The following is a 26,236-nucleotide window of genomic DNA, read 5'->3' on the forward strand; positions in this document are numbered from 1 at the left end:
TATCTCCACTTCTTGTCATGGTTGTGCCGTTTCCATAGAGGTGCAGGACTTTATAATTCAGTGAAAGATGAGCAAAACCCGCACACAGACTGTAGGTTAAACTGAGAAATCTTAAACTTTAGAACATTCTGTTTATATTTCTACCATCTCTGCTTTTTTGGAAACAGTTTTTGGATTTTCAAACCCTCCTCCAACATCTCTGTGACCCCACAAACTTCCTAAACTGCCATAGCATTGCAGCACATTTTATTTTTCTGCCACAGAGGTCACGCACAGTCCAATCAACAGGTTTAATCATTTCCTGCTGTTCTGAGCTGATTTATCGTCTCTGCTGTACAAACTCTGATTTAGTATTTTCTGTGGTTCTGGTCTGATGTCACTCGGATTAGAAGAGTTCGAGGAGACATAATTTCGCTCATTACGCTGATACTGCACAGGATGCTCACTTTACATGCATGGCAGCTGTGAAATGAGACGAGGCAGCCGGATCACGAAATCACCAGAGGGTTTGACGGAAGTCAGGGTCGAGGTCATCCCACCTCTGCTTCAGCTTCCTTAACCAAACAGGAATCCTATTCTTTAATTTGCAACAAAGGTGAAAATGTACGGGTGGTTTTCATGTTATATGTGGCTTTTTACTCATTAAAAAGCAACTGATTTGTAAATTAGTTCATTGACTGAATTCTCACCTCCACTCATGAAATAAAGATCCTTTCAAAGGTTCACATGAAAGGCTATCAGTCATGTTTTTTTCTTCCATAGGCCAATTAATGCAGATTATGGAAAAAACAAAACAGTAAAACCTCCAAATAAACAATATCACATTCACTTTTTCTAATAAATTACCTTTTTTCACCTTAAAATCAGTATATCAACTGTATATTCATTATATTAAATGCTAATTTACACCTAAAAACTGATAAATTGAGGAAAAAGTCACATCTCTATACCTGGTTTTATTAATTCATAATTAACTGACAAGTTGTTTGGCTGATCAGTGATTTTTTTAAAGATCAAAAATATGCATCATTTAAAAATATATTTTGCATTTAAAATATATTTATTTAAACATTTGTACCGTTTTTAAGCAATTTTTTTTTTTAAAGTCTAGTTTCTCTTTTTTTTACTAGCTGATTAATCAATTATCAAAATATCTAAGTGATTAGTTGTTTGGTGTCTAAAATGTCAGAAATTGGCAAAAATGTGGATCAGTTTCCTCAAATGTCTTGTTTTGTCCAAAGATAGAATTTACTGTCAGAGAGGAAGAAAATAACCAGAAAATATTCAGATTTAAGAAGCTGAAATCAAATAAATTAAACACTTATTATTGCTCAGATTGATCATTGAATTATAAAGACAGCTGCAGATCACCCTATTAGTTGATGACTCTCTGATTAATTGCTGCAGCTCCACTGTTTACTGGATACTGAAGACTAACAGCTCACTAAACACATTCTTTTAGTCTGAGTATCTTCTTTATTGAGTGTTCTGTAGCTCTGAACATTCATTTGAAGTCTTTGATTTAATCTGGTGCTTGTAAAACTAATTAAGAGACCAAGATGTACAGAACTCTGCCTCTTTCCAGCATCGTCGACCGTTTTCTCCAGAAAGAGTTGAGTGACGAGAAACAAACAGCTCAGACGACTGCTGGGACAAAGTCTATAACTCCGCTAAAGTGCTGATGTTCGCCTGATGTTCTCATGTGAAGCTCCAGAGAAGCCTGCGGCTCCGGCAGCCAAATGAATTCAAACCATTTCGATCCAGGAGACTTCAGAGCGTGGTGCCATCTGGCTCTGCTTACTGCCTAATGGTGCCATTTCCTGCGATCTGTGGGCAGCAGACAGAGTCTGGCCACATCACAGGTCACAAACTATTTAAATGTCATGAGAATAGGCTGGATGAGCAGCAGACACAGAGATCCCTGCTGCTTTATACCACCTCCCTCCTCACTGCATCCATCCTCAACTCCTGCCCAGAGAATCATCCAGACGAGCTGGAGACGGGACACAAATCTAAAGATTCACAGGCAGGTTTGGGTCCAACTGTCCCTTCAGAGGGAAGAAATCACAGTCCTCTCTCCACAGAGCAAGAAGACTCACTGAATGGTTCAATAAAAATGCTCCTGTGGTCTTTATAGTCACCAGATTTCACACTACAATCTAACAGAAAGCATAAAAAGTAAGAGTAATTCAAGGGATCTATTCCAACACTTCTGTAAATGCAAAATTGCAAGACTAAAAAAAAAAAAAATCTAATTGACTGATTTAGATAAATCGTTTAAGTTGCAAACATTTTCATGGGTTGTGTTAATGCATTGGCCTCAACTTGCTAATGTGTGTAATTTAAAGTCTTTTTTTTGCATTAGGTGATTTCGAACTAAAATCAAGTTTAAGGTAACTTAATGAAACTGGCTTGACACTTTTAATTTTGCTTGATTTCAAGGTCTCAGGTTCCCACATCTACCTACTAAACAAACCTGCATAGTTTTGTACTTGAATTATTTTCTTCGAAACAATTAAGAAAACAAAAACACTAAAATAATAAATGATGCTAAGAAATTTAAATGGAGCAATTTTTTAAATTGCCCACTTAAACACTAATTAAGTATATAACAAGCAAAACATTCTTCTCAGTAATGTGGGAAAACTAGTCAGAACAGCTGAATTTGTGTTCGTAATTAAAATTCCTTCAACTCAGTGTAGCTTGAACATAATTTTATAGAAGTTGTCTGAATGCAAAAACATTGATACAACTTGCTTCATTTTTTTCCCCATTCCAAACACTGTATAAAATAAGTCAGGGGATCTTTTCCTAAGCTATTTCAATGCAATAAAAAAATAATGTAGAAAATCTAATTGAAGGAACTTAAATTTTTAAATGCTTGTCAACTTAAAAACTATGACTATAAACAATTAAGAGAGTTAAATGGGTAACACTTGAAAAGTTCCCTTCAGTAATGTGGGAAAACTAGTTTGAACAGTTTCTGCATAAATCTTCTTTTGCCCAAACATGATATTTTATAGCGTTACGGGAGATTTTGATGGTGGCGCTCTCCATCATCACAACAGCAAATGAGTGAATATGTTTCGAAAGAATGGTGACCAAATTTTGTAAAAGTTTCAGGAAAATCAGATGACTGATTAGAAATTGCTCTTAATATTTGATGATTTGACATGGAACACTGATTTTTCGTCCATCTGTTTTACCATTTACCATGGAGAGACCACATCTGTATTCAACTACACACAGAGACACAGATGCCTTCCTCTGACTGGATTTGATCCTTGAGATTACAGCAACAGTTCAGCAGCTACTATTATACAATCTCTGGGTTTTCCCTTCCATAGAAAGGATTAGCTGCCTCAAACTGAACAGGATTATTTTCAACATATCAGAATGAATGTGAAAACAAAAGGGGAGTTCAGTGTGCTGAAAGAAAAAAAAAAGGTGACTTGAGGTGACTCAAATGAGGGTAAACTGTCAATCAACAGTCAGTGTTTAGATGGCTATTTGTGTGACACATGCTCATTGTCAAATAAACAGCTGACTGGTCATTTCTCTGTATCTGAATCAATCAATCGACTCAGATAAACAAGTTGCATGCCATCAATAAAATCAACCACAACAAATATTAACAAGAAGAGCGCTCAGAGACGAAGTACTCCACGAAGGCTGCTCATTCCCTAATATGGCATTTTAAGAAATGCAGCATTTGTTTATGTCATTGATGATCAGAAATCACAGCAACATAGAATGTGTCCATTTAATATAAATGTACCCACAAACAAAAGGACCTTGAGCTGAGCACAGGTCTGTTAAGCATGTGTACGTTATGTACGGACACCAAATCCTATGACCTGAATATGTCACAGGACGCAGGAATTCATGGGAGTTGAAAACACCCCCACAGTTTAAATCAACTGTTCCTTTTGCCATTTCTGATGGATAAGTCCCGATAAGTCGGTTATTTTATGTAACATATGTTAAATATGGTTATCAAGTTAGTCGGCAGCAGTCTATCTGTATTAGTGTCGCAATCATGTGATCATCAGCAGGAAGCTGACAGTGTTCATTTGTTGTCAAAGTTACAGTGATGCTGTGTCGCTATCTGTCAGCGATACAGAAATCTTTAACAAATCCGTGGATCCAGACTATAAGCCACATCACTGCCAAATTCTAATCACTTGGTCCTTGTGCCATTTCTGACTTTCCTTGAAAATTTCATCCAAATCCATTAGTAGATTTTTTTTTTTTTTTACAGTCCACACACAAATTTGCATTTTTTTTCTGTGATTTTACCAGACATTGTAATTCAACAAAAAAGGGAAAATCTGTAAAACAATCCTAAATATGGAGAAGCTTTCTTGTAATAACTATGAATTAATTTTTTTTTTCTGATTTAAGACAGTGTAAAACCGGTGTAATGTTATGGTCAAATGTCATGAAAGAGCAAATTACAATTTATAAGAACAGAGTTTGATGTGGACTTAAACGTAAAAAACATTTACTATTTGTCAATCCTTAACATACATATTTATTTATTTCAAATAAACATCTGTAAAATAATCTCTGTTGATTTAAAACTGTGTAATTTTATGGTGAAATTTCGTGAAAGAGCAAAACACTATTTACAAAAATATAGATTTAAAAAAAATAAAAACATTTATTTGGCCGACTTTTTCCCCCAACATGTAAATTATTACTTTTTAAAAATCAGATTTTACTACATATTATCTGTTGTTTAACAAAACAAAAAAAGCTTACAAACATTACCATTTGGTAATCCACAATACACAGTTTTCTTTCAAATAACCACAAATATTTAAAATATTTTATCACAATTTACATAAAATAAACTGTGCAATTTTATGATGTAAAAAAAAACAACAACAAAAAAGCATCACCATTTATAAAAATAAATATTTTTGGATATTGGTTACAGTTTTGGTCCGTTTTCTTATGAAAAACATGCGAATTTCTAGTTTTGTTTCATGATTTTACTAGTAAGAATTTGCAATTTAAAAGGGATAATGAGTAAAATAACAGTAAATTGTTAAGCACTGGCAGTTAAAAAACATGTTTTACAGGTTTTTACAACGAGCCACATGTTTACACTGTTAAATGTTAGTCTTGAGTTCCTCTTTCTCCTCCTTTTTCTCCCCAAGCTGTATCACATGTTACTCATCACACTTCTAGGTTCCCTCCTGCAGCCTGATTCAATGGAAATAACAAAAAAACAAAAAAAAAAGACTTTGGCATGGATGTTTGTAGTTCAGACTTCACTACATGTGCCAACTGGTTACAACCGCTAAAGAATTCCAAGAAGCTCGTCTATGACTATTTTCCAGCAGAACTCCTTGGAAGTCGAAGTGTCCGTCTCTGTTCAGGGCCTTCGAGAGTGAAAACAGTAAAAGTGACAGTAACCAGCGGTAGTACTGCAAGTGGACGCCTTCTTTTATGGAAGACATTAGGCGTACTTCCCTGTGTGTGAGTACATGTACAAACGTGTGCTGGCGCTCTCCGCCCCCACGAACAAGTTTCCAGCCTGTGTTTAATCACCTGCCAAACTGCTGAGGCCCTGAGAGCGAAGGAGGAGGAGGCTCTAATGTGAAGCATGTGAAGGTAAGGAGGGACTGAAGGAGGGTCTCTGCATCGTTTACATTCATCTCCATTTACTTAGACCTCCTCGGTGCGCTGTGACTGTATTTATTTAGTCAGAGTCGGAGCAGTTCGGCTGTATGGACGAAGTGTTTGATGTTAAAGAGCCTCATTGTTTAGAACGCCGGTCCAAGCTGAAATCAGGCCTGCAGGACGGAGCAGAGCGGGATGGACAATCTGAAGGATTTCCTCCCACTGATGCTCCACTGACATTACAACTGAGACGGATGCGTGGAGGTCAACTGGAGGACCAAGAATGAGCTCAACAAACAGATGCAACACGACCACAAACGGATGCAAAACTACTACAAAGAGACACAAAATGTCCACAAACACAGGCAAAACTACTACAAAGAGTCACAAAGATGCAAAAAGACCACAAACGGATGCAAAACTGCTACAAAGAGTCACAAAATAACCAGAGGCAAAACTACTATAAAGAGATACAAAACGACCACAAACACACACAAAATAACCATAAACAGACAAAACTACTACAAAGAGTCACAAAATAACCACAAACGGATGCAAAACTACTACAAAAAGACCAAAAAACTAGAACAAGACAAAACAATCAGGGGAAACAAAAAACAACCACAAAACAGACAAGACAAAGAGCCACAAGATGACCAAAGACAGATGCAAAAACAAACTTGAAGTCATTCAAGTAATATTTGAAAATTCTGAGACACTGAAGACATTAAGTAAATTTGGAAGTTTTCTGTCATATTGGATACTTTTGGACAAATTTAAAGGGGTATATAAGGCATTCTGATTGATGGAGTAAGTTTTTTGCAAATTTTGAGTCATTTTGACCAATTGTTAGATAATTTTGTATAGGCTTCAAGTCATTTTGCACAAAGTTTGAGGAATTTTGGACTAATTTTGAGTCGTATTGAAGACATTTTGGATTAGTGTCGAGTCACTTTGGACAAGTTCAAGTGCATGAAGATTCTTTTGTTCACTCTTGCAGGCAGAATTTATGAGTCAATTTGGATACATTTTGAGTCATTTTGGACAAGTTTGTGAAAAGTTTGAGTCTTTTAGAACAGATTTTTTTTAACTGTGGAGGAGTTATGAGTCGTTTTGGACAAGTTTGAGAGCACAAAAAAGCTAATTAAAATTCCTGCTGGCAATCTAGTTGGCTTTACAAAACACAACAACGGCGGATTTTTACCATATGGGACCTTTAAAGGCACAGATTTTGAGGCCTTTTAGTTTGATCGGAACTTAGATTACAACTCAAACCCTCCACAGCGTGCTGAACTTCCATCACATCTAAATTCTTGTTGTAGAAGCGGTCGACAATGGAGGGTTTTATTCTAGTGACAGAAACTCCACTCAGGGCTGCAGAGTTTAAGGTCTCAGACAGCTGCCTTATAGGGATTACCTGCACAGCTGGAAACAGTCTGACTGATCGGAATTTTACTACAACCACTGAGCGAATGCCCTAAAAAGATCACAACAACTGTTAAAAATTCCCTTTAATGAGAAAAAAACAACAACATATAAAACAACAGAGTAAGCTCACATCTGCTCTCAGAGTTCGTCATCGGACCCTCCAGGAGGAAAACCTTCCTCGAAGGCTCACAGCTCCATAATTAGGACTGACTCTGGATGAGGCAGAGATTACCCTGACAGCTACACATGTTGAACACACATGTTGGAATGGAGTGAGCTGTTTGTTACACTTTCTGTATCATAATGAAGCATACGTGCTGATCGGCTTTATGTGTCCGTTTCTCCTCCTGTGAAATCAGAACAACAGTGAACTAAATTAGTGATGGATTAATCAAAAACTGACTTCCAAGATGTGAAAGACACTGTGGAACATTTCATGTGTCAGGACTCAACAACATGCAACACCAGCATATTGTGAGGGTGTTCTGCATAAAACTACTCTTTAACTCCAGTTACTTGAATCTTTTATTCATATTTAGCAGAGTAATTCTGGACAATTTTTGAGTAATTGTAGACCAATTTGGAGGCAATTCTGTTCAAATTTCAAGTCATTTTGAACACTTTCAGTAATTATAGACAATTTTGAGTAAGTGTGGACAAATTTTGTATAATTAAAGACCAATTGTGATTTACCGATTTTAATCGGCTATGAAATATAGGTAACCATCATACGGCATGACTAACTCAAGCTGTTGCATTGAAGCCGACCAAAACAAGATGCCAAGTGACCAAAATGTCATTAAAAGACACTAGTTAGCGTAACCAAAATAAGACAAAATGACCAAAATCACACTCAAAATGACCAAAATAAGACGGAAAAATGATCCCAAGCAATCACAAGACAATAAAAGTGACCAAAAGCAAACGCAAAATGACAAATAAGATGCAAAAATGATGAGGTAAACTTCATCATGCAGCATGACTCACTTGTGCTGTTGCACTGAAGCTGACCAAAACAACATGCAAAATGACCAGAATGTCATTAGACACAAGTGATACCAAAATAAGACAAAATGAGCAAAACTACACTCAAAAATTAGCAAAATAGAAGCAAAACGACCAACATCAGATGCAAAATGACTCTGAACAACCACAAGGCAATAAAAAAGATAAAAATAAGATGTAAATGGACCAAATTTATGCACAAAATTATGAAAATAAGATGCAAAATGAAACCTAACAACGCAATGAAGTGATTAATACAGTCCAAAAAAAGATGCAAAAGGACACTGCATGACGTGACGTGACATGAATACAGATATTTTTGACCATATTTGAACGCAAATAAATAAAAACTTGAATAAAAAAGCCGTTTAATCGATTCTGCAAACTTTAAACTGCAAGAGCTTTTGTGTCTCCGCTGATTGAATGTAGCGGTTTTTCTTCTTTACTGGTTAACGTGGTGTCTCTCCCTCTCCACCAGCCTCCTGCTCTTTCCTCATTTTACTTTTTTTTTCAAAATATTCAGACACTTCACCATCAGAACAGATAAATGTATGATTTCACATGTCAGAAAAAGCAAAGAAGTAGTAAGACTTTCCATCATTATGCTAAAACAGCTGCTACCTGTCAAACTAATGACCATCATGCATGAGATTTTAACTCACACGCTCTCAAAAAGTGGTCATATATACAGTCTGGAGTCCTGCCTCTGACTGCTGTCACAGTAGACTACATATATTTGGATTGTTGGTCACGCAAAGCAATTCAGAAGACACTAACACTGGATTTAGAAAACTGATTATCATTTTTTTTTGGACAATATGCCGATAAACTTCTGCCCATAAAGCGATATTTAGCTAGCCTAGCCGCGCTAGACAACCCACGGCAACGGATTTAATTCTCTGCCAGGGTGGGTCTAAGGCTCGTGGCTGGATGCTCCTAAAACTGGCCGGACGAATCACCATGAAGTGTAGAGTCAGAAGGCGGGCGTAACTAAGTGACGACAGAGGCGCGACGATTCTGACAGAAACAATCGGAAACAACTAGCCTAGCCACGCTAGACAACCCACGGCAACGAATTTAATTCTCTGCCAGGGTCGACAACAAAAACGACAACAGTCGTTGAGCTCCATTAGCACCGACTCTGAATAATCTTTCTGTTAACATGTCTGTAATATACTTGAGCTTCACCCATTGACTGTATAAATAAGGCTTCACCAAACTGCCGCATCCTCTGATTTCCGGCGCTCTAGGAGCCTATTCGTTGCGCTGATTGGTTGTATACCTACCCAATTGCTGCAAAGTGATTTGATAGACAACCTTTTAGCCCGCCTCCCTCCCTGTCGAGCGTGCCTAGACCCTTGCGCCTTCAGAAACATGGGTCTAGCTGGCTAGGCTAACATTTAGCTAAAATGCACTGTATCTGGTGTGTTTGGTTAGAATCCTCCATGAAGGTGCCGGGTAACTAAGTTGCTTTGACCTTCATTCAGTCACTGGTGAATACATGAATGACAGAGTGAGAATATTCTACAAAGCACTACCATGTGTGGCGGCAGTTTAACGCAGTGTTTGACCCTCAGCTGAAGCTGCAACGTTGCTGTCAAACACCAAGGACGCCCTGGATGTGGCCCTTTGTACTACCAAACCTTGGCGCTGTGGATGTTGTTTCTCCCTGGTGGTTTACTGCCGCTGATTAAAGTGTTTGAAAGGCAGATGTTGGGGCTCTCGCTAATCTAAACCCAGGAATTTGTTATTTCAACGTATAGCAGTGAATGTTTGGAGCAGCGCTGATAGAGAACAGCCTCGACTCGGCTCTGAAACCAGACCAGCTCACATTGTTCGTCTTTGCTGTGGGGTTTAAGGACTTCAGGATGGGCGGGAAAATAAATGTGCTCATGTACAATAAAGCCACATGTAGAATAGAGGCAGGAATCTGAGTGCAGAAAACACGCTTTAGATCAGATTTAAGATGCATCAGTCAGCTCCGGAGACAAACTGAATAAATACAATAAGTCAACATATTTATTTGTGCTTGGTTTTCTGATCCAAGACTGTGAAACTCAGACGTTTCAGTAACTCAGCAGCTCATTAAAGTCAGAATGTAGAAAATATGAACTCTAAATGTGGAAAAAAAAATCATATCAGTTCAGTTTATTCTGGTTAACAAAGAGGTTTTCTTGATTAAAGGAATTGAAGAGGATTTTCCTAAATATTCTTTATTTTTTACTAGTTATTTGTAATTTAACAAAACAGGGAAACATTCTGAAACGCAATTTTTTTTTAGCTTTTTAAGATTAACATTTTTTAGGTCAGAATTTGCCTCAATTTGTATTTTTTCATTAAAAAAATTGATTTATTAAAATTTATCATTTTGCTTTTTTTTTTACATAGTTTCCTTTTTTTTTTAAAAAAAAAAAAAACCTCTTCTCCTTGAATTTTTTTCTCCATAATTTTTAGATTTTTCTACTATTTTGACTCTATTTTCTTCTTCCTCACAGCTTAAGAGGAAAAAAAAGAAGTGTATTACGAAGACAACATAAAAAGACTCCAGTCTTCCAGTCACAGCTGTACGAAGACATCCTGAGCCACCTTTAATAAAACAGGCTTCTGGTGGTCGGATTAAGTTGCACTGAAACCCGTCTGATGTGATTTTTCCTCAGCATCTGGACACGCAAATAAGCATCTGAGTTCAAAACTGTTCGGCCTGAGAACTAATTTATGCACTGAATTATTATTTTGTGCTACACATTTTCAAAAATACAAGTGATAATAGCTTGTCTCTGTGCAAGTATTTCAAAGATTTTACCTTTTTGCACTTTTTTCCCTCTTTTCAGTCTTTAAGTAAACTTTAGCTCTGCACCAGTTGGTCTCAGAAGGACATTTATGTCCAAGAAAACATAAATTTTACCTTTGACTGGTTACATCAGCTGGTGTGTTATTAAAGGGGTGACGATGAGGTGAGCAGACAAATTAGTCAACATGGCAAAGCTCCTTCATACATGATAAAGTTACACGAAGTGATTTCCATCTGACAGAATTAATGAGAAAAAATTCCCACCACGAACAGTCATCTCAGGACACTTCACATCACATATCTGATGTTACTGAATCACGCAAACTGCCAGATGGACGATGGTTCCAGTCAGAACCAGGCCACCAATCAGACTGAGCTTTAAACTGCTCATCGACGCCTGTCAACATGGCCGCCAGAGCACACAAAAACCAGCCACAAACCTCCTGACTTCATCTGGCTGCTGCCTCCTGTTACAATATTGAGGCTTCTCACATTAAATCAACTCACTGCACTTAAAAGAGAACAGATATTCCTGGAACCTACAAAGAGAGCAGGTCTGAAAAAAATGGGAAACCCATTAAACTATTATCAGCTCAGATCTGACAGACTCCTCTGATCAGCCTTAATAACCTGCTGTGCTAATTAACATGCTCTTTATCTTCGAACTCAGCCTCACAGGAGAGGAAAACCAGCCACAACTCGGCTAATTGAACATACCTGTGGTTTCCTAGAGTTCCCTGGTGAGCACCTCTGGGCCTTCGGTAAGATCTGATAGAGTTAAATTCCATCGAAAACAGGCCGAATAAACTGTGGTCTGATGTTAGTGCAGTCAGAGTGAGTTTGCCAGAAAACACCAGCAGGACTCTCAGGCATTTGGAGCTGTTTATACAAACATCAGTCCTCAGTCTGTGTTTGATTTTACATCAGAGGTGAGGAAGATTTAAAGCTGACAGAGCTGCTGCAAGGGGCTGAACGTGCACAAATATTAGAAACAAAAGAAACTGGAGTGTTAAACAATTGCACACACTGAGGAGAACCTGAATTTTAGTGGTTCTCAGTCCATTAAACACAGTTGGACGTAGTATAAAACACATCTGCTGATTGGAAACACAGTGGAGACACAAAAAAACTCAGCTGAAGAAGATGCAGAGTAATCGATCTGAAAACCAAATGAAAAGCTTCAGGAGAAAATGAACGTAGCATGGGCAATATTTACTGTAAAATAAATTCATAAACAACAAAAAAATCTGCCATCAAGGGTCTTAGGGGAAAAAAAAGGTGGAAAAAAGTAAAATATTTTAACTTTCTAAATTTGAAACGGGGAATATAACAGCATTTTTTAATTAGAAAAAGTATATTTTTAAGCGATTTAAATACAGAAAAACAGTCTAATTTCAGATTCAAACATTGCAAAAGAATAAATAACTATCTGTAAAAATACAGATTTTTGAAATAGACATTTTACAGTTACAGTTTTGCCCTTTAAAAAAAAAGCATTTTTCTTTAAAATAATGGCAAATATTTGTGAAACAATGGTATTTGTGCTGATTTAAACACACTAAACAAGTGTAATCTTATTGTCAAATGCTGTAAAGAACAAATGACTAATAAAAGGCATCATTTACCTTTTTAGTCAACATGTAATTTAATCTTTTTTTCTGTGATTTCACTAAATATTAACAACATATGGAAATAATGTTAAGTTGTAAAAATTTTTTTAATTTATCCTTCTTTGAAACACTTCTGGTAAAAAAAAAAAAAACATTATGTAGATGGAAAAACATCACTTGTCAAATTTTTACTTCATTTTAGATGTGCATTTCCAATTTCTATACACATAACTGACACTTCTGTAAAAAAAAGAATACTACCATTAAATACCTTACCTCTCGTGCTTTTTCGATCATTGATTCAAAATTTCTAGGCTTATTGAAATAATTGACTTTTTTTGGCATTAAATATTTTTAAAATTTTTAGTTTTCCATACTTCATTTTTGATTTTTTCTATTGTCTGTTGAAGATTATTTTCAGTCTGATTTTGCTGCAGATTTGTATGATACGAGTGTAACTCAAAAGTGAAAGCTGCTTGGTTAAATATGAAAGTGCAATTAAATCATGTGCTCTGAAACAATGTCAACATTAAAAGGTCCCATACAGTGAACATCCATTTCTGTTGTGTTTGATGGTTGGTAGCCTCCCAGCTTTACAAACCAGTTGTCTGGCTATCAGTCACACATGCAGAGAGGGTTTTCTTCCTGAAGGGGGCGGGGACAACAGCAGCTGATTGATATTCAGAGCAACTGTATAACCAGGAGCTATGCAGTCACCATGTAATGAAGCATCTTTGCAGAATTTTGAGCTTAAAACTAAAGGAAACACTGCGGAGACATACGAGACTTTCATTCATTAAACAAAGATTCACAATAGGACCTTTAATTAGGAAGGAGTGCATGATATTCAGTCCTGTTTTGGAGTCTTGAAAGGTGAACACGAGGCCTAAGACTTGCCTCAGATGACGTAAACTACAAATTATAAAACTGAGAATAAAAACAGATTTTTTAACAGGTGTTGGTACTACTGCACTACTACACAATCATACTACACACAGTGCATAATTCAAATCATCCCATTGCACTATTGTACATACTGTATAACCGTTCCCCTTTTTACAAAGCACCATTTTCACCTCCGTATTGTATATTAACCATATTTACATGATAGACTTCTGTATATTGTTACTTCTTATGTACAATCTACATTTTGTTGCCTACTTCTGACGTACAATGACAAAGTTTAATCTAATCTAATTGTGGGTACATGTACTGATTACATTAGACATGTTTGTTAATCAAGCGGTGAGAAATAACAGGAAAATGCAGAGATTTCTGTACAATAAAGCGAGAGCACACTGATGAATTTCCTGCATGATTATATGAAAGCAGGAGGAGCTGCTCTTTCACTGCTTTCAGCCTGATAAGACCAGACTAAGTCTCAATGTTGGAATTTGTTTAGTCTGCATTCGGCCAGTTTGAACCCTGTGAAATGACTGTGACCTGCTTTTTAAGATTAAAAGATTTTGAATTTGTTCACCTACAAATGCAATCTCTTCACTTTTTGCTTCTTTGTTAAATCTCCCATTAAAATAAAGAGATTCTGCCAAATTGAGCAAACATCAGAATTCAGCACAAATGTGGAAACTTGTCCACATGTTAAACAAGAAACAGGCAGTAAGAAGGATTCAAAATTTAAAGTATTTCTGATGGGTTTCTGCGGGAAACTCCCCTTCACGAATTTTCTCAGCAGAAGAAGAGTGCAGGACCATCTAGGAGAAAGCTAAAAGTTTTTACAAATACTTCAAAACAAACACACAAAGAGCCACAAATTGGTTTCCCACAAAAGGCCTCGGAGAGAATCGATCATCACTTGGTGCTGATTTACCACCAACTTCAATACACTTCCACTGCAGGCTCCAAAAACCCACAAAATTCTCCACATAGCTGGCAGAGGATAATCCCTCTGAGGCAAGATGAAAGCACCACAGAAGAAGAAAAGACACATCCTGGTGCCTGCGGTGACATGTTCATTAAACACAGGAGGTTTTATTGCTGACTATAAGTGTTGAACGTAAGATTCATGATGCAGTGAAAACCTATTCTACTGGTGAGCAGCTGAGAAAGAGAAACCAAACAGCTGTCGGCCTTACAGATGACAAGGATGACGACTAACCTGGTTCTTGCTCAAGGACACTTCAGCAGGAGGCTCAGACACTCTGAAGAACCTGCAGCACAAAACAAGATAAAGATAATTAAACACCAAGACGGAAGACTCTCGCTGCACAAAACTGCTGCCGTTGACCTGGAATACACAACTACAACACCAGGTTGGAGGTTTCTCTGTAATGTAGCAGCTGTTTGGGCCAGTTTCCCCCTGATTTTACCAAACTCTGTTCAACCCCTGAGTGTTTTCTGCCCCCGTCACATATTTGTTGTTCTGTCTCTGTAGTTTTGCCTTGTTTTTGTCATTCTGTTTCTTTTGTCATTTTGTGTCTCATTTTGGTTGGTTCCATCTTTTGTTGTTTCGAAACTTAAAAAAAATATTGCAAAATGTGAATCAACTTGCAACATTTTTTGTCACAGGTGTCCACAGGTGTCGTCAGTGCTACAAAAAACATGGAGGCTCCATATACTCTAAATATTTACAGCTTCTACAAGCTCTGAGACAGTTTTCTTTCCATTGTTTTGCTTGTCCTTTTGGAAATTTTGCACCTCATTTGTGTGATATTTGTGTTGTTTTGCCTCATTTACTATGTCGTTTGCGCAGTTTTTATGTCGTTGCGTCTGTTGTTTTGCGTCTTGTTTTTGTTATTTTTTGTTTCGTCATTTTTTGGCATTTCTAAAATTCTAAACTTAGGGAAAAAAAAGTAAATAAATTTAAAACTGAATCAAGTTGCAACAATTTTTCAAGTGTCCACAGGTGTTAAGAGTACTACAAAAACATGGAGGTTCAAACTCAGACAGTTTTGTCTTCTCTCCATTGTTTTGCCTCTCCTTTTGGTAATTCTGCACCTCAATTGTGTCGTTTTAGTCATTTAATTCTCATTTTAGTGTTTTATCCCATTTTTGTCATATGTCTCATTTGTGTTGCTTTGTCTCTTTCTATATTGTTTGCATCTTGTTTGTGTAGTTTTTATATCGTTTTGTGACTTATTTATGTTGGTTTGTGTCTGTCAAAAATGTAAAAACTTGGAATCATCTCCAACATTTTTCCAGAAGTCCACTGATGTAACCAACACAAGAAAAAAGATAATTGAAGATATTTAACCTTTTCCATTTTTACAGCCTCTACAAACTTTCTCTCTCCTCCGCACATAATCTGTAGAAAGATGTTTCACCATGTTGAATATATCTTCCAACAATTTGCTCCTCTGTAGTCTTTTGAGCCATTCTGCATTAATCTTATTTATCCTGGAAGTTTTTTCATCTCATTTTATTGATTATAAAATAAAAAAAATAATAATTTGGAGTCAAAAGAGTCATGAGATTTTCTGCATTCAATTTGCACTTTTTTGTTGATTTTATTAAACTTCAAACAAGCTTTTGTTTAGTTCAGTTCATATAATTAGCAATCTGTCTTCAAATTCCGTCCAAGAATATTGCTAAAATGAAGCAGAAATGCTAATATTATCAAAAACTTAAAAAATTGTTAAATGTCGTGTAATCCTATCGTTTTGAAAATTATGTTCCAGTTTTTCCCTTCGCACCGAGGCGTTCCCAAAGTATTTGTGCTGACCCATCAGTATCCAGAAAGTACACAAAACCAAAGTGAGTTCCTGCTCGGAGATAAACAGGAAAAAAAATCCATCAGATACCAGCTGAAGCAGCGACAGAACATCAGCTGAGGAATCATCAGTCTGTAGTGTGTTTGTCTGTGTGATCCACTGCTTACATCTGTACACTAACCCAAAGCCAGCAGACTCAACATCTGGTTTGTACAGTTTATAGTCGCATTAAAGCTCCAACACACCTGCTCAGCTGCACTTAAGACTGCACTCGATTTCCAAATGAGTAATTTTTAAAGTTTCAGCGTTTTATGTGCCGTTACCAGGAGGTGAAATCTGAGCTTGTGCTGTGGGTTTTGCCTGGTTAACAGTTGTCAAATTAAATGTGTTTGTCAGGGAATTCAGCTACTACTCTGGACCTTTGCCAAGTGTGGACATTTCAAAAAGCCCACATTCTTCAGAATGACTCAAAAATTGTCCAAAATTACTTACAAATTGTTCACAATGACTCAAAATCTAGCCAGACAGTGACTCAAATCCAAGCTTGCGGGCCTTTAACACGTACAAAAGACAGATGTATAACACACTGAAGGAAATCAAAAACTATTTTTTTTAAAAATATGGACTGTTCAAGGTGTGGCTCTATGGGTCATGCTACATTTGCACCTCCTACAAAAAAAATTGTCCCAAGTTACTCAAAACTTGTCCATAAAATGTCAAAAGTTAACCAAAATGACAAAAGCATTTCCAAAATGTTCAAAATTACTCAAGAATTGTCCAAAATAACAAAACAAAGTCTTGAAACTTGTCCAGAATTACCCTAAATATGTTTACAGAACTTTTACATGCACAAAAACAGTTATATAACACAAAATAACATAAAAAAAGCAAATACAGGAGGTCCTCGACTGACGTCAGAATTCCGTTCCTACGGATCAACGCAAGTCGATTTTCACTCCAAGTTGGAACTCCAGCGAAAATGTAAACAAAGCCTTTACATGTATCACGATATCAATCAGTTCTTCAGAAAGGTCAGGAATACAACAACTTTCATGTATGAGTCATTTTACAAGAAGATAACAGAATGTGTTGCACTGTTTTTACTACTTGAGTGCTTTATTATATCTAATTTCACTTCCATGGAGGTGGCTTTTCTTTTCTTCAAAGCACATCAGAAGATTCCGAGTACATTTAGGAGCCATAATGAAGGGCAAAAAGATAACGAATGCAGCATAATCCTTGATGGTGGACAACCGGCGAATGTAAACAAATGTGTCTTATAGCCACGTCACGACATGTTCGTCCACTCCGTTCGGCAACTAGGTCCACGTAACAATAAAATGCTGTAGGACCCCCTGTACATTATTTATGATGCCTGCTGTCCAACTCCAGTCAACACATATCCAGGATGATGTACAAAGTTTGTCTAAACTGACTCAAAACTTTTCCAGAATGACTCAAAATGTGTCTAAAATGTCTTCAACGTATGTTGAATGACTCAAAGGTTGCCCAAAATGACCAAAACAACGTCCAAAAATCACTCACAACTTGTCCAGAAAGTCTCAAAAGTCATAATAAATGACAAAAAGATTTGATTTTCAAAATGGCTTAAAATTTGTTGAAATGACTCCAATCTCCAAAAAGACAAAAAAAAAAACCATCTTGAAACTTATCTAGAGTACTCAAGGTCTAGTTTGCAGACCTCTTACATGTTTGAAGAAGCAGTTATAGAACACATTTAGGGAAAGGAGGAACCAAAAAGAAAAGTATGTAGTTTGCAGACTTTTTATATGTACAAAATACAAGCGATATATCACACACTGCAGGAGCAGAAACCCAAAAGAATATAGGCTCTTCGAACTTTAAATGAAACCTTGCGGGCAGAGTTCAGAAAAAATGATCTCATCCCATCTCGATGCCCAGAGAACCAAAATGCATTGCTGCGAAAATAGATGATTCTCAGGAAATATTGGGCTTTGATTACACGTTGATTCACAATGACATGAAGCTGACCCGTCATTGAAGGCGCTCGGTCCAAATATGATACCAGGCAGTAAAACTGGTCAGATAACTGGTGTAGAAGTACTCCAGAGTACTAAAATATTGACAGTAACATACCTCCATGTGATTATATAAGTAGTTTGAAGGCAAGAAATGCTTTTAATACACTTTCAGTTCAAAGACTTTCCACCAGATATTGCTTACTTTATATTGTCTCCAGATGTTATTAAAAACATTCAAAGTCCCTAATGTGAAGCAGAGATTTACTCACTGTTTGCACAAATTTGAAAAACTCTGGAAGCAAATGACATGAACTTTATGAGACGCTCTTTGGCAATGTTGGGCTGAAATCATGATCATTATTATGCAACACACAGAGCATATAGAAGTATTCACTCTACCGGTTTTATTATTTTTCAACAATAAATCATGATCAATTTAATTTGGGTTTTTTTGACAAGAAATTGCATAAACTCACTCTTTCATGCCAAACAAATAGTTTAACGACAACAAGGTGAATGCTCTGTAGTAGCCGAGTTGGAGTCCAAAACTCAAACCAACTGAGAATTCGTGGCTGGACTTGAAAATTGCCGTTCTCTCATGACCCCCTTGTTACCTGACCAAGCTTGAACATGAAGGATGGAAGGGGAAACACTGCAGCTTCCAGATGTGCACGAGCACAAACACTAAATTTACCTCATTTTGGGGGATTTTTATGCATCCATTTATGATGATAATGGCATCCTTTAATGCCCATAGCTGATTTATACATTACAAACCTCTATACATAAAAACATATTTGAAAAACAAAAAATACTAGAAAGTAGTTTGACACGGAAGGAATCATATCTAAAAGATGAATGCAACCTTTCATTTGCTCGTACTTGTTTTGACCAACCATTTATCCTACAAGCTCATATGAGTCTTGAAAATTTAAGTTTTCTTTGGTGAATTATTAAAACAGATAACACATCCAGGTACCAACGTTCATAGAAATTAAACTGCTGCAGGTTTGCTGCTGAAACTATAATATATACCATAATATTGATGCTCAGGAGAAAAAAAAAAATTATTTAGTGTGTAGATTGCAACATCGGAAGCAGATTTGAAACTGATTTAGCTGCAGTTTAACAGAGCTCAAATGTGTTATTCAGTCCTGAAAATGTGTCTCTCCTGCACCTGGCTGAGAAATTATGGAAAAGAATTAAAAAGTGTGAAATTTGAACCCCCCCTCTACAGTCTGAAAATTCTCATAATATGAAGGCAAGCTTTGCATGGTTTCATTAAGTACACACGTGGACAAAATTGTTGGTACCCCTCAGTTAAAGAAGGAAAAACCCACAATTCTCACTGAAATCACTTGAAACTCACAAAAGTAACAATAAATAAAAATTTATTGAAAATTAAATAATCAAAAACAGCCATTACTTTTGAATTGTTGATTAACATAATTATTTAAAAAAACAAACTAATGAAACAGGCCTGGACAAAAATGATGGTACCTCTATAAAAGATTGAAAACTATTTGACCAGAGTGACATGATTAACTCAGGTGTGTCATTTAATTGACATCACAGGTGTTTCCAAACTCATAATCAGTCAGTCTGCCTATTTAAAGGGAGACAAGTAGTCACCCTGCTGTTTGGTGAAAAGGTGTGTACCACACTGAACATGGACAACAGAAAGCGAAGGAGAGAATTGTCCCAGGACATCCGAAAAAAAATGATAGACAAACATCTTAAAGGTAAAGGCTATAAGACCATCTCTAAACAGCTTGAAGTTCCTGTGACAACAGTGGCTCATATTATTCAGAAGTTCAAGACCCACGGGACAGTAGCCAACCTCCCTGGACGTGGCCGCAAGAGGAAAACTGATGACAAATTGAAGAGACGGATCGTTCGAATTGTATCCAAAGAGCCCAGAGCAACCTCCAAAGAAATTAAAGGTGAACTCCAAGGCCAAGGTACATCAGTGTCAGATCGCACCATTCGTCGTTGTTTGAGCCAAAGTGGACTTCATGGGAGACGACCAAGGAGGACACCACTGCTGAAAAAACTCATAAAAAAGCCAGACTGGAATTTGCAAAAATGCATGTTGACAAGCCACAAAGCTTCTGGGAGAATGTCCTTTGGACAGATGAGACCAAACTGGAGCTTTTTGGTAAGGCACATCAACTCTATGTTCATAGACTCAAAAACCAAGCATACGAAGAAAAGAACACTGTCCCTACGGTGAAACATGGAGGAGGCTCAGTAATGTTTTGGGGCTGCTTTGCTGCATCTGGCACAGGGTGTCTTGAAAGTGTGCAAGGTACGATGAAATCTGAAGACTATCAAGGCATTCTGGAGAGAAATGTGCTGCCTAGTGTCAGAAAGCTTGGTCTCAGTCGCAGGTCATGGGTCTTCCAACAGGACAACGATCCAAAACACACAGCCAAAAACACCCAAGAATGGCTGAGAGAAAAGCGTTGGACTATTCTAAAGTGGCCTTCTATGAGCCCAGATCTGAATCCCATTGAACATATGTGGAAGGAGCTGAAACATGCCATTTGGAGAAGACACCCATCAAACCTGAGACAACTGGAGCTGTTTGCTCATGAGGAGTGGGCCAAAATACCTGTTGACAGCTGCAGAACGCTCATTGACAAATACAGAAATCGTTTAATTGCAGTGATTGCCTCAAAAGGTTGTGCAACAAAATATTAAGTTATGGGTACCATCATTTTTGTCCAGCCCTATTTCATTAGTTTGTTTTTTTAAATAATTATGTTAATCAACAATTCAAAAGTGATGGCTGATTTTGATTATTTAATTTTCAATAAATTTTTATTTATTGTTACTTTTGTGAGTTTCAAGTGATTTCAGTGAGAATTGTGGGTTTTTCCTTCTTTAACTGAGGGGTACCAACAATTTTGTCCACGTGTGTAAATAAGTTGAATTGCACATGCATAGGCTAAAAACCCGGAATCGCCTCATCTTTTACACATGAAGCCCAGCAGCAGGATTCTTCTTGTGCCTGCAGGTTGTTTAAAGGTTTTCTGCTGATACACCAGCGGCAGAGAGGATGGAGGGGAAAACCAGGTCACTGCAGTTTGCTAAAGTATGCGAGGGGAGTGATCTGCATCCTGAAACGTCAACAGTCCGGATCCTAATCTGAACATCTGATTGGCTGCTGCGTCCCTCGACTCTCCCTGCTAATGACGGTACTTTCAGAAATGTAAACTCTCAAAAACTCTGTCTCTCTCTCTCACACACACACACACACACACATATATATATATATTTATTGTCTCGCATTTGACCCGCAGCAGATCTATGACACACACAGAAGGACAATAATGTAAACAGCTCATAAGTAGGGATTTAAACTGTGAAACAACCAGATCTGGGTAAAGTCCTGTTTACATCATGGTAAAAGACAAACAGCTTTTGTCTGCATCTCCTCTGTCACTGTTACGTGGTGTGTTTGTATGTCTAACATTCAGCCAACATATGTTCAAAGCTGAATGAAATCAGCAGCGTTTCAATGTAAAGTGTGACTGAGTGATTTGCGCCACTGTCGAGTCAAAATTTCCTCATCTTCTTCAGCAGATTTATCCATTTGTCCTGCTGTTAATAAGGAACTACTTAATGCTCCTGGCTGAACCACAAAGTCTTGTGAGGACTTATTTCAAACACAATTTTTTCCTGGATTCAAACCCAAAGCTTAATGTGTCTTTAAGTGGAGTTTATTCTACGGTCTAAACTACCAAACCTCTACCTGTAAAACTCCCAAAAAATGCAATTTTCCAAAGCCCAAGATGGCAAAAGTCTTGTTTTTTTCACAACGAAGATATCCAGGAAAATCAACACTTTTGTCCTGGATTCGAACCCAGAACCTTCTCAGTTTACGGTCAAAAAAATATTCACATAAAAGAATACAATGAACTTAATAATTGACAACTAACTGATTTTCCAGAATTCCTGGCCATCAGATTGAATGATTCCAATAGGAACGATAAAATCAGATTAAATTTAAAGCAGTAAGACCACTGCAGACTCAACAATAAATTCACACTGTAAATAAATTCTAGATTTAACAGGTTGTACCATCAGGAGCCTGCAAGTACGCAGGGATTCCTGGAGAGCACCACTGAAGCCAAGTGGATTGTCGCGGTTGAAAAAGTAAACTGAATCACACCGACATACCTCAGGTCCCTAAAGGAGTCTTATGTAATAAACACTGTGGCGCTTTGTGTTCGAGAGAAAGTTCAAACTGGTTGAATAGGAAACAGATGAGCTGCAGATGAAGGGGTGAGGTGGAGGGTGAGGTGGGTGAGGATGGAGGCTGTACAGTGAATTCTGTTTCTGAGGGCTGCGGCAGATTGTTCAGACACTAAGCAGAGCTCCCTGAAGTATGGAAGCTCAGCAGTGACAAGAGTAAAACATTGCCGCAACAGTGTATGAGGGTCCCTGTCTGCAAATGGTAAAAAAAAAAAAAGAAGTAATAAATACAGAGCCGGAGTGAAATTTCAAGAAAAGTTCTTGAGTTTATGAAGTTTAAGAAGAAAAACAAACAAAAAGTGTGTTCAAAAACCAAAAAAAGTGTTTTGTTGAGTTGTTTTTGCCTGAAGTTGAAGTGTTCAAGAAACAAAACTACTTAGATGGATGAAAAAGTAGTGAAAGAGGAATTCAAATTTCAATTCAAGAAAAAAAAAAGACAGATTTAGGTGAAAACAGTCAAATATTCACTTAGACTATGAATGCATAAACTTGTGAGGTAAAACTCCAACTTTTCAGAGAAAAATCCCAAATTTACAAGCTGAAAAAAGCTGTGTTGAGATTTTCTCCCAATATGTTTGCTTTTGTGGCACAACTTGTCATATATGCTCAATCAGATATGAAAGTTCAACAAAATGTTCTTTATTTTTTGTTAATATGCTCAAAGACTGGACTTTTCATGACGGCCTATATTTTCTTCCATATTTCAAGTCACTCATAATCAGTGACTATTTGTTCTACTTGTCTAGCATTGCTGATTATGAATCAATGACATGTTGAGAAAAAATGGTGAAAAACTCAGGCTTTGATCTTCAATACTTCCTGAGATATTGTAATTTTAAGAGCCTCAAATTTCAAAGTTTGACAAAATCTGTTGAAAGTGGGTCGATAGGCAATTTTTTAAAAATTACTTCAGAAAATATTAGAGACCTTAAGGTAAAATTTCACAAGTATCTTCAGAAATATCCATATTTTGTAATGTAAAACTTGCATGCTAATCAGAGATGCACAAGCAGAATTTGTTAAACTGAGACTCAATCTTGAATCAATAGATCTTCAGACGTGATCAATACCAGGAGAACCTCACAATTCTCAACTCAAGCATAATGGAAATCATCATAAAATCGTGCAAAAGAGCAATTTTCTTTGTTGTACCAGAATAATAACATGTTTTTCTGGTGTGTCGGCAGTAAATGGCTGTAATTTTCGTCTTTAATTATCTGAACTTTATGATTTAAGTCTGGATTTTATTTGCCATTTTAGTGCTCTGATTTAATTTACTGCAGCTTTGCTTTTGAAAAGGGCTCCATCCTCTTTTCTACACAGCTGATAAACTCACTCATCTTGTCCACTCTCGTCACTCCCAACACAAATTTTAGCATCATTAACTTGCCACCTCTGACTCCATCTTCTGCCTGTATATCATCAGTGTCTCTAATCACACAACAAACCTGATCTAAACTAAAATGCTGTAAAACTTCACTTTGGCTCTTGCTGCTTGTCACAAATCACTCCTGACGTTCTCCGCCCTGCCGTCTCTCTGCACCTTCAAACAGTTGACCTCAAGGATTTAAACTTTTGCCATCCTACTTCTTAAATCATCTTGAATTCTTGAGTCTTCCCTCCAATGCATGCATATATAGCCACCTGAAAAACACTTCATAAATACAGCCTACTCTTGTGGACGTACTGCTTCTTTCTGAATTAACAGTAAAGTATAAATCACTTCCAATGAACATATAGTCAGGCTGAAATCACATATTCCCTGCTTGTGCATCTATTTTCGTCATTAATGGACTTCCATACAATCTGCCTTACTGGAGTTCCTAAGGAAAACTTCACGCAATTACTGTCCAACACAACAACTAAAAACACTTTACAGAGAAACCAACAGACTGGACTCAGTTGTAAAGCGTCCTACAGAGTCTGAGCAACGAATGTGGTGAACTGCTGGAGTCTACATGTGTTTTACATTGAGTATCATCATAATGTAAAAAAAAAAAGTCTCCTACTGTGAACTGAAGATGGTGGGGAAAGATCAGAAACACAAGAGGAGGAATGTGCATGGAAAACTTACATGTCAGAAAAAACCTAATAGATACTCGACCATAGAGCTGAAATGTACTCATTAATTCATAATTTGACCGTAAATAGAATTACTTTGACAGATTTTCAAGCCAAAACTCAAACATTTGCTGGTTAAAGCTCCGATGTCTCATTTTGCATGACCAACAGTCCAGCACTCAGACATTTCAAGATGTTTTTCACTATTTTTTCCACACTTTAGGTGTAAAATAAGCAATCCAGGAAACAATTTGCAGGTTTAAACACACAAAAACTGCGGTATGTTCCTTTACACAAGCTGCTGGCCAGATTCCTGCAACCTGATAGCATATTAACGGTTTACGGACCGCAACTAAAAAGAAGCTCATTTTTACAGACTTGGAATATTCACCAAAAAAAAAAGCCTAGAGTCAATAAATAACTGCAGCAGCTCAAATGTCTTGATGAAGATCCTTCTTAAAACGGGCAAACATTACCATGCAAAAAATTAGCTGGAGAAAAACTTTCTGGATATTTAAAACAACTCTTACGACTGTTTAACTGAACAGATTTTGACTATTTGTGCTCTAAATACTACTGTCAATGTGCAGATTTCACATAAAAAGGTCTTAAAACTATGCAATAATATGCATGAAATACGCATAACTTAGAAGGCTAAGTGATTGTAATTTGGAAAGTAGGCCAAAATTAAAATCAAATGCATAACAACATGAATTTACACAGATTTTATGCATTAAAAGGACAATTCTTGAATAAAAGTTACAGTTTTAAACCCTAAAACATCTTAAACACTTAAAAATAGCATACATTAAGACTTCACAGAGTAATTTAATAGGAATAAAGACCTTAAACTGAAAAGCTGAATTCTAATGTACATATATGTATGTGGAAGTGAATGTGCATGTAATAAAAGGTGATTTAAGTTAAGAGAATCTCATCTTCTTGTAGCTCTCAAGTTTCATATCCGCCCTTAAAGCCAACTCTGCAGATCTGAAGGTGGGTCAGGAAACTAACACATGGCTGCACAGTCTTCATTTATTTAACCATCTGCTCATTTCCATTCATGCACTGCAGGACAAACTCTCAGACTTACAGATCTGCCGCTCTGCGTCCTTGTCCTCTGCACGCTGAACACACCAGTCCTGCAGCCATGTGTGGAGGTGCATTCTGGTTCCTGCAGAAACGCCTCCCAGCCCACGCTCCTCCCCCTGATGTGCTGCAGAGGTGGAGGAAATCGTTTATTCATGTAATAGGAACTCAAAACCAAATCACCAATTATGTCTCACTGAAAGGTTAAAAGTCTGTGAGCAGAGGCACAGCTGCAGCTCTCAGAAATAGCTTTGCATCAGTTATTTACGAATGTTCAGCTGCTGTTCTCCAGCTAAAGTTTTTAAAATGCTAATTCAGTGTCACTTCATTGATGATTTATTGTTTTTGTCTGAAGCTCTGCAGATTTTACACTCTGATCTTCAGGAATCTTGTTGACCAAAAACTCATCAATAGCAAACAAACATCTCCTAAAAAACTAAAGAAAAGAGACTCTACTTTGAAGTAAATGCTAACATCCACAGGCTAATCAAAACTGGCAATAACACTAATTAAAAATATTCAATTCCCTGTGACAGTCAGGAAGGGAGGGAGGGAGGAAGGGAGGGAGGAAAGAAAGAAAAAAGGAAGAAAGGAAAAGATGGAAAGAAGGAATGAAAGAAGGAAGCAAAGAAAGGAGGATGGAAATAAGATGAAAGAAGGAAATTAAGAATGAAAGGAGGAAGGAAGGAA

General features: G+C 37.1%; 1 protein-coding gene across 1 annotated transcript in view; it reads right to left on the bottom strand.

Annotated features, from left to right (window-relative positions):
• Window positions 1-25,632, bottom strand: part of col6a4a (collagen, type VI, alpha 4a) — an 89,042-nt gene extending 63,410 nt beyond the window's left edge. The window contains exons 1-2 of the mRNA XM_051956925.1: window positions 25,551-25,632; window positions 14,582-14,633 (exon numbers count right to left, since the gene is read on the bottom strand). The gene's annotated coding sequence lies outside the window, so the exon portion shown is untranslated. The remainder of the gene's footprint in view (window positions 1-14,581; window positions 14,634-25,550) is intronic.
• Window positions 25,633-26,236: the final 604 nt, after the last annotated feature.

The sequence above is a fragment of the Acanthochromis polyacanthus genome, chromosome 12 (assembly GCF_021347895.1).
Source record: "Acanthochromis polyacanthus isolate Apoly-LR-REF ecotype Palm Island chromosome 12, KAUST_Apoly_ChrSc, whole genome shotgun sequence".
NCBI classification, from domain to species: domain Eukaryota; kingdom Metazoa; phylum Chordata; class Actinopteri; family Pomacentridae; genus Acanthochromis; species Acanthochromis polyacanthus.